The sequence below is a fragment of the Pinus tabuliformis genome, chromosome 1_2, assembly GCF_031772625.1.
Source record: "Pinus tabuliformis cultivar Carrire ecotype Pingquan chromosome 1_2, CPIR1, whole genome shotgun sequence".
Classification (NCBI taxonomy): Eukaryota; Viridiplantae; Streptophyta; class Pinopsida; order Pinales; family Pinaceae; genus Pinus; species Pinus tabuliformis.
Genome location: NC_142298.1, coordinates 556,632,201 through 556,642,269, shown reverse-complemented (window position 1 = coordinate 556,642,269; position 10,069 = coordinate 556,632,201). Strand labels below are relative to the sequence as shown.

Sequence of the window (10,069 nt, the reverse complement as noted above, 5' to 3'; positions counted from 1 at the left end):
CGAACTCTTGTTTTTACTTTTGGAAAATGGACAATAAATAGATTCAGTAATAATAATAGTTTTTTATTAAAGGAATAAATAATTATGGCAAATGTGGTATTCTATGGGGAATTCTAAAAAAAAAAAATTACTAATGAACCTCAGTAACTCTCTTTCACCCAACAGTTATCAGTTATCAGTTATTAGTTAAAGAAACAGTTACCTTTCCTCTACTCTTCTCTTACAAAAGGAAGGGAGAAGGAGGAAGGGGTGCTCTTTCTGGAAAATTCCTTGAGCTGAAGGAGGATTCAGTGGGAATGAATCTTGAATAGACTTCCCTGGAGGAAGTAGAAATGATTGTTGGCTGGACCTGGAGTCTTGAGGCCAAGCAGTAGAAATTGCTACATGCGAATAACTAATTATTGGGAAAAGAGGAGCTTGGGGGGAGAACACTTGACGTGATTGCCAGGTTCTCATAGGAAGGGTGGAGAGGTTCATTGATTATAGTTTAGTCTTGTCATGGCAGATAAGTAAAAACTGGATAATTATGTCTTGATTAAATAATGTGTATGAAATTAGGAAATAGATATTTTGGTGTTGGATTTATACTGTTTTCTTTAATCCTGTGTCAGATTGGTAAAGGTAGTGTTATAAATTAGAAGTAAGTTAACTTAGATGTAAGTTAATTTAGATGCAAGTTAAATTAAATGTACAGATAACAAGCTGTAGAAAATGTGCATATTATAGTACGAGTAGAACAAATGTACATAATCTATATCATAAACCTGAGCGCGTTAACCTGTATGTCAAGATTTAGCAATCTGGGTATGATTGTGCAACCAATCCCTAATATAGAATTATTCTAAGAGGAAATAAACTTGAACATATAACAGTGTACCAAGAGATAGCCAAGCCTCACTGAAAAGAAATGAGACTATATGAATTGAGGTGAATATTCCTATTGTCTATATATTAAAAGAAAGAACAAATGAAATTTAGACCCAGTTAAGAGTAATATGGACCAGTAGCTAACTGAGCTTATCTAGTGACTCCAACTGTAACTATGACAGATAAACTAGCATAAAAATAACCTTAGGAACGAAATACATTTAACAACTATCCATGCAAGAGATAGATGAGTATATACAGAATTCATTCATTCGTACTTCAGTCAGACAGACCTCTGGTGCGGAATCATGAAAGTAAGCAAAAATCATTACCATAACTTTGTTCAGATGCGTTAAATAATTAAACACAATTGTTATAACACAAAGTTAGGAGACCTAGGAAACAGGGCTTCCATTGTAAGTGGGATGATATTTCTTTTAACAGTCCCGGTCCTTCAGATTTGTTCTGAGGGCAACTTGAGAAGGACACCTCGAAACGACATTCTAAGGACGAAACAAACCAATGATACACCAAATCGAAAATACCAATTTCATAGAGCAAACTCATCTACAGAAAGACCAGGTATAAACACATATCATATCCTTCATTGTATTGAAAGAGTCATTATAAACAGTTAATAAAAGTGGATTGTTTAAAATAATTGCAAGCTGGAACCAATGTAAATTACATCTATATGCCCAGGCAATCCCAAAAGAGTAGGGAGCCGTCACCATCCAGACAACAGAACCTGTGCGTAGAACTGCTCATAATTTAAAATAGGAATCGAAAATGGAAAAACCATATTTTGAGCAAAACCGTCATTCGAGGTAAGAAGAACCAGCAATAATCAAGGGAAACCCACATACCCGGAGGCACGACACTAGCTGGCACCGGGCTGTGAGAAGGTCTGGTAGTTGCACCCACCCTATGCTTGGGTGAACCCTACACCAGAACCTCGGGGTTAACATTTCTTACAACCACATAATCACCAAATGCTATGCAAACAAGACCTGCACCATAAATGAAATAAAACCCTCATTACTTACCGAGGCTGCGAAGGTGAAGAAGAGGCGTTTCGAAAAAAAGACTCTAGACACCATCATGGAGAGAAAACCTGCAAGAAACGAGCCCACATTAGCACAATACCATAGCAAGGTTGAGTAACGGTGAAGCAAGATTGAATCCAAACAATAAACATGGATTAAACTCAGACTTGAATTGATAACATGGTCTTACCTAACTCGAGCGACAGCATACAGCTCCAATGCAAGCTTGTCCGTAGTTAGGATTGCCCAATGAACCTTTTACAATGCACAACAGGTGGCAATCGATGAGTTGCAGAGAAAAGTTACGGAAGAAACCAAAGCGCAACCCCTAGAGCCATGCCTAGCAAATGAGCAGGAAACCAAGTGAATGCCAAGTTGTAAGGGTTTACCCTCGATGTTCGACACAACCTCGAACCCATCGCCATTCCCGCGTTGTGCACGAGACAACAGATGGCAAGTGATCAGGGTAAGTTCTGCCAGCTGGCATCCATCCAGCCAAGGGATGACCAATTAAGCCATGGATAGTCAACAAAAAGCCATGATGTGAGATATAGATAATCGCTCAAAATAACCATTGTGTACATGTTGTCAAGTTAGGATTAATAACTGAAATGATTCTAGCAATAAAGTGATGGTAATCTGAACTATATCGAAGTTTGGATATGTTTATGCCAAGCGTTAATGTATTGGATTATGGTAACAATTGATTAGGGTGATACTGAATTGTTTATTTTATTTTGTTGCATCTGTATGTTTTATGTTATATTTGGATAATTAGGTGTTACATAAGCACACAATACATTAATTCAAACCTATATTATATCTACATATTCAATTCTACAAAACAAAACTCATTGAAATCAAAATTCAATACAAAAAACACACATTTACAATCACAAGTACACGTAATAAAAATCATTACAACTACAAATCAATGCATTAAGCACATTACAATTTAAAGTCAATACAATTTCAAATCACATACAATTTAAAGTCAACACAATTTCAAATCACATAAGTAAACACACATTATACAATTTAAAGTCGATACAAAAACAAACACTCAAATATGCTTATGCAATTTTAAATAAGTAAGCACACAATACATTAATTCAAACCTATATTATATCTACACATTCAATTCTACAAAAGAAAATTCATTTCAATCGCAATTCAATACAAAAAACACACATTTGCAATGACACAATTCAATACACAAAACTCACATTACAATTTATATTTTGTGTTTAATTCCAAATCACATACAAAGATCCATACAACCACTTTGGCATAAACATAACAAAAAAACAAATTCAAATAAGCAAACACACACCTACATTATATATACATTCAAATTTACACAACAAAATTCATTGCAAGCACAATTCAATACGACAAACACATTATAATTTCAATTTGTGTCCAATTTCAAATCACAAATCACATACAAATATTTATACAACCACTCCGACATAACCTTACATAATATAAATTCAAAAAAACAAACACACAACATAGAATTTAGATTCAAAATATTAAAATAAAACATTTAACCCAAGATGGGACAGAAAAGCCGATTTCCATGAATGAGTTAGTTGTGTAATTGACATGTTGCATTTTCGGAACAAAAAGAAATTTAGTAAAAGAATGGGATGAGAGCTTTTTAATGCAACATAACATACACCCCCGGATGGATTATAGAAGACGGACGAACTTGATTTAAATTAATACACAAACAATAGGTTATATATATATATATATATATATATATATATATATATATATATATATATATATATATATATAGATATATATATATATATATATCTATCTCTCTCTCTCTCTATATATATATATCTATATATATTCTCTCTCTCTCTCTCTCTCTATATATATATATATATATATATATATATATGTTGCCATTTGGTTCTACTAAACAGATGATTACACCTAAGCTCATTGTGGAATGAATTGATGATTCTATAGTGTTGCGCTAACCTAACCTTAGACAATAATAGTTCATGGATTGGATTGGGGTGTAAAGAAGCCTGGAAAAAAGGCTTGGGAAACCCAATGAAACCCACCCTGATCAATTAAAAGCTCAAAAAATATTTCATTCATTCACCTAAAAGCTCAAAAATACCAAAAAAAAGGCTTGAACACACAACATAAAGTAATATAAAAAAAGGACCACAAATTAAACTAATATAATATAATATACGACATGTTACCAAAGAACCACACGATAAACCAATACACAACAAATGAAACCCAAAAACAGGGCTATGAGAAGTCAAGCAAAAAGCTAGAGATGCTTGAATTGATGGGGATAAACTAGTTAAGGTAGAGCCAGAGACATGCATACACAAGGGGGTGGATTGGAGAAATTAAATCTAATTGAAATCACATCTAGTTGTTGCAAATATTGAGTAGGAATGAGATCCTTAAATCCATTAAACACGGCTATCACTAAAACCATGGGTTAACAGGAAAACCACACACTAAACTAAGTAATACACAGCAGCAGATTAAACCCAAGAAGTCATTCAAAAAGCCACTGATGCTTGAATTCACAGGGGATAAATTGGTGAAGCTAGAGCTAGAGATTGATTGAAGTAGTAATGAAGGAAAAAATTAATCTAATATAAATTATTGAGGAGGAGGAAGAAAAGCGTTAAAAATGGCCACATTAAGGGTAAAATTAATTATTTAGGAGGAAACAGAGCCCATCAAGGGTAAAAATAATTATTGAGGAGGTAAAATTAAATTATTGTGGAGGAAACAGAGCCTTAAATCCATGGCTGATGCACACGGAAAAAAAAGTAAATTTATTGAGGAAGAAACATAACCTTAAATCCATGGCAAACGTCACAATACACAACATGTTATGGAAAAAATCCTCAGGTTAAACAAAAAAAATACATAGTGAGTTATACCAACAACCAAACCATAGGTTAAACAAAACAAATACATAGTGAGTTATACCAACAACCAAACCATAGGTTAAACGAACAAAGAACACAAAACACAACAAGTTATATGAAAACAACATGGTTAAACTAATAAAGAAGAGTTTATATGGGAAAACCACAAACTAAATTAATACACGACAGGGATTAAAACCAAATACAAAGCTATGAGAAGTCATTCAAAAAGCCAGTGATGCTTGAATTCGCAGGGGATAAATTGGTGAAGCTAGAGCTAGAGACAAGGGTGCACAGGCCGATTGAAGCAATGAAGGAAAAATTAAATCTAATAGAAATTATTGAGGAGGAAGCATAGCCTTAAATTATCCAGGTTTAAACTAATCATATAGGGCCATCTCTATATACCTAGAATTGGGATTCGATTTCATTTCTTCAGCAAGCTTGTAGGCTTCTGAGAGACAATTCAACCAAAAACTATTATACCGCAAAACCACAAATTAAACAAATACACAACAGATTAAACCCAACCCAAACACGAGGCTATGAGAAATCAAGCAAAAATCTAGGGATGCTTAGCATGACGATAAACTGCTTAAACTAGAGATGTACACAGGCCGATTGAAGCAATTAAGGCAAAATTAAATTTGATTGAAATTAAATCTGGTTGAAATGATTAATGAGGACACAGAGCCTTCAATCTGACAAAAATGGGTAACGTTGCACCATTTTTAGAGACATGCAGGGCTATATATATATATATATATATATATATATATATATATATATATATATATATATATATATATATATATATATATATATATATATGGATTAGTGATTTTATTTCTTCAGCTAAGTAGGCTTTGAACAGTGCCAACGTCAACGATCTTTTCCCTCTTTCATTTCCCTGCAACGTCAACCCTTCATTCATTCATTCTTGGTGGAGATTGTTCAATAATTTACACTGCACAAAAAAAAATACAAGGTAATGAAATGGAATTAGTTCTGTCAACAGAGCAGAGATGAACATAAATACTCAAATTAAATATAATTTGATTCAACAGAGCAAAGATGAACACAGAAATACCATTTTTGAGAAATAATAAATTTCCATGAAACAACTCAGAGCCAATGTCTGAGAGACAATTGATTTCCATGAAACAGCTCAACTGCCCTGCTCTTGTCTCCGCTTCACTCCAGCCTCCTCCTCCTCCTCTATCCCACACATACATAGACTCAGACACAGACACAGACATGACTGACTCAAACTCGACCTAAACACAAATAGACCCAAACTCAAACCACAGACTCAGACAACCCAACACAAGCATACCAGACTGGATATGGAGGAGGGAGGAAGATGCTGGAAAATTGATAAAGACTTAATATGTATATATATAGGGATTCCCCAACTCCCTCCCTTCAAAGGCTATGAGAGTTTTACCGCCTCTACTTCCTCTGGAACCGTCTACCAGTTATCGATAGAGAAAATCCCTCCGCTCCTCTCTTCAATTCAGATTTGGCGCTTCTTTAAATTTCAATTCTTGGGCTTTTCTTTTTCAGGAAAAAAGACTACATGCTTTTTGCTTTTTAAATGTTCAATTCTTGGGCTTTCCATTTTTAAAAAGGATGCTTCCTATTTTTAAAAGGATGGGTTGGGTTGGTGTTTTTTTTGGTCCACGTTGGCCTGATGCTGTTTTGGTGTGTTTTCCATACATGTTTTTGTTTTGGTTTTCAATTTATATGCTTTTCCAACCGAAATGGCAATCAAACCAATGCACATTTTTGCCAATAATAGGGTTTCAATTCATGCTTTTACAGGTTTTTTATTTTTATTTTTTGTTAGACAAGATTAATTTAGTGTTGATTTATTTTTCATTTTAAAATTATATTTACTACGTTAAGGTATTCCAAAGCTTGAAGATTCAAGAGTTTGACAAATATACTAAGTTATTGATTTTTAGTTTTATATAATAACTATATGAAATTCACTGGATACTAATATCATTTTATATTTTAAATTGTTAAGCAATATGTACTTAGGGTACAAATTTGCAAAACGTTTTTTAATGAGTTGCAAAAAATGGTACCATTTTACATTTTAAATTGTCAAGCAATATGTAGTTAGGGCAGGTAGGTTGTTTCTCGACAAATTTGCAAAACAATTTTTAATGAGTTGCAAAACAAAAAAGGCAAGTGAAAGTGCGTGTGTGTGTTAACAAATCTTTACAATGAAGGGCAAAATGGCTAGTAAACTCAAATAGACTCACAAATTTGCAAAACAATTTTTAATGAGTTGCAAAAAATGGCAAGTGAAAGTGTATGTGTGTATTTACAAATCTTTACAATGAAGGGTAAAGTCTTTGAACTTGATAGGAACTAGTGTAGCCATATAAAAGAAATGACTAGTAAACTCAAATAGACATCAAAACACATACCTCATGATACATCCCACATTGCCAAGATTTAAAAATATCACAACAATTAACAAAATTACTACTATTTTTTAAATTATTTTCTTCCTCAGAAAAAAATCACATCACGGTTTTCTTTTATTGATTAAAATGATAAAAAATTACATTGTGTAGATATACATCTAGTGTGTATTCCAGCATACGAGGATAGTTTACATCTCGACACCACTAAATACATCAAAATCACATATTGTTCTTTGATATAAGCATATAATACTATCCACCATCATAAGCCAACATATATTCCAAGAATAACAATAAGAATAAGGGGTTACACTAGTAATATAGGGGCCTAACAATGAGACTCATAAAAATTCTAAATCTTTTAAAAGACACAACTAATATTAATACAAAAATTTATGATGGCCCACGCCTTGGCTCTTGTATGAAGGCCTGTGATAAAACTCATATACCATTTCATCTATGACTTTAGAGACATTCAAGAGCCCCAATTCTAGATTCATACCCGCTTTAGATAGAGTGTCCATAACAGTGTTTCTTTCCCTGGGTGTCCCAACATCAGAGCCATCCCCACGTCCCACCTTAGTCAAAGTTTCAACAACCTGCATGGCATTATCCTCGGGTAAACCCGCGTCCCGCTGAACCTCCTCCCTCGGTTTCATTGTGGAAAGTGGGACCTTATCACTATGGGTTAGTGGAAATTTGATCGACTCTTTAGAAACCCCTTGAACCATCGAAGTTGGAGGAAGCTCTTATTCCCTCCATGGCTTCTTGGAGAGAGGAATTCCATATTGTTCCAATAAATTCCCATATTTATGGCATTGCCAACATCTTAAAGGCACCCCTTTGAAGTCAAACACTTGCATGTGGGCCACTCCAACCCCAATATCCATTTCATCTATCAACTCTTCTCTCATATCAATGTTAACAAGAATGCACACCATTGATCCATCACCTATCTCCGGACAAGACATGTCAGCTTTCAAAAAATAAAGCAAGGAGTTCCCAATATCCTGAAGGATTATGGGACTCCAATACTGAGAGGAAAAGCCCAAAAGATAAACCCAAATGGGGATAGCATCCATTCACTCTCTGCTCACATCAAAGAGAGGCGTCCATTTTCTGAAAACCACTAGAATCAAATCCAAGCTCCAAACACGTTGTGGAAACCACCTGAAGATTGTAACTTTAGTTGGAACCATCCTTTTACTAGAAAACATACCTCAATGGTTTTCTGAATACGTTGGATTAAGGTACATTCCACCCACTCTGATCGACAAGGTTTTGAAATTTAATTTGCGTCCCCTCACATGACCCACCACCAGCTTTTTGACCAACTCCAAAACTTGTTCCATCATAACGTCCTCCCCTAGATTCATCTTTGGGCGCTCACTCCACATCCTCAAACATTTTCTCTTATTTCTCTTACTATCTGCCCCTTTGCCTCCTCAAGAAATTGAAATCCCCACATTTTTCAAACCACCACAATGGATGTTTACAAGCTCGACTAGACCTGCTGAAGAGCTAACTTTCTCTACACCATCTGACTCCAATAATGCATTGCAAAAACTACTTACACCTAGTGCCAACCCCCTTAAAGATACATTCTTGGCAACAAAAGAAGGAACGATTTGTATGAAGTCTTCTTCAATAAACCCTTGAGAGGAGCAAAAGGTGTTAAGAATTTCAAAACCACCAAATGAGAAGGGGGATGAATGGAAAACCCCATCTACGAGGAGCTGACCATGGAAAGGCACCACACAACTAGTAATGGGAGAGGATAAAGGCACTAACTGAGCCTAGGCTGTGGCCTGGGAGACATCCTCCCGAGGTCCATGATCTTGATTTAGGTCCCACTCCCACCCCATGCCTAAAGAAACCATAGTCTTTAGCATGGAAGTTGTCAATCCTTTCTATCTAGTTTTCTCATTGTCCCAATTTGATATGGCTTCTTAAAAACTTATGATTTGTTATTCCTAACCACATTTGCATTTGATCATAGGTATGTGTTGGATAGTTTTCTCAGAATATGTATTTTACCATCAATGTTACAAGTGATTAAATGAAATCGTACTAAATTAGCTTGATTGAAAGTTCTTATTTAATATTCATGCAAACTATTGTTGATCTGATAATTAGATCTTAGACAATTATTAAGGTATTATAGACTCATGTGCATGGATTTTCCTATGTTACTTTGTGCAATGGGTTGATAAGATTGCGAAATACATAGAAAATGAAGCAATTAAAGGACATAATAGACAAACAAACATAAACATAGCAAGTTTAATAAGGAGTTGACCCAACACTCCTGGGCTATGTCTCTTGGTCCAACCTTCAGTGGTGACCTCTCTATTATGTCTTTAGAAGCAGATTTTTTACAAAAGTGAGCTCAATTTGAGTCTCACACAACAGATACAAAACAACAAGGCTTTACTTGGATCCCCCAAGTCTTTCTGAGTACACAGACTCTCCTCACTGACTCGCTATCTCTGTTTGCTCTCTGTCTCAGCACTGCCTCCAATACTGTCTGTCTTTGTTTCTGTCAGTTTGTGGCTTTAAAGCCAATTTGCGCTATTTGTTCATTTCTCCTTCTCGGGCTCTCTGGCTTCCCAGCATCTGTCCACTCAAATCCCCCTCTGAGCGTTAGCAATCATTTTTAAACACTTTCAGGGATGGTGGTCACCTGTTCTGTAACGGAATGGGTCATCGGGACTTTGAAATCCCCAAAAACAACGTTCTCTATGTTCATAAAGAAATACACTAAAAAATTCCAAAAATTGCCAAACTT

General features: G+C 35.0%; 1 long non-coding RNA gene across 1 annotated transcript; it reads right to left on the bottom strand.

Annotated features, from left to right (window-relative positions):
• Window positions 1–1,540: 1,540 nt before the first annotated feature.
• LOC149206814 (uncharacterized) lies at window positions 1,541–2,239 on the bottom strand. Its single transcript, XR_016251952.1, has 3 exons — window positions 2,104–2,239; window positions 1,914–1,981; window positions 1,541–1,809 (listed from the first exon to the last, which is right to left on the bottom strand). It is a non-coding gene; the product is annotated as an uncharacterized LOC149206814 (long non-coding RNA).
• Between the last annotated feature and the right edge of the window lie 7,830 nt (window positions 2,240–10,069).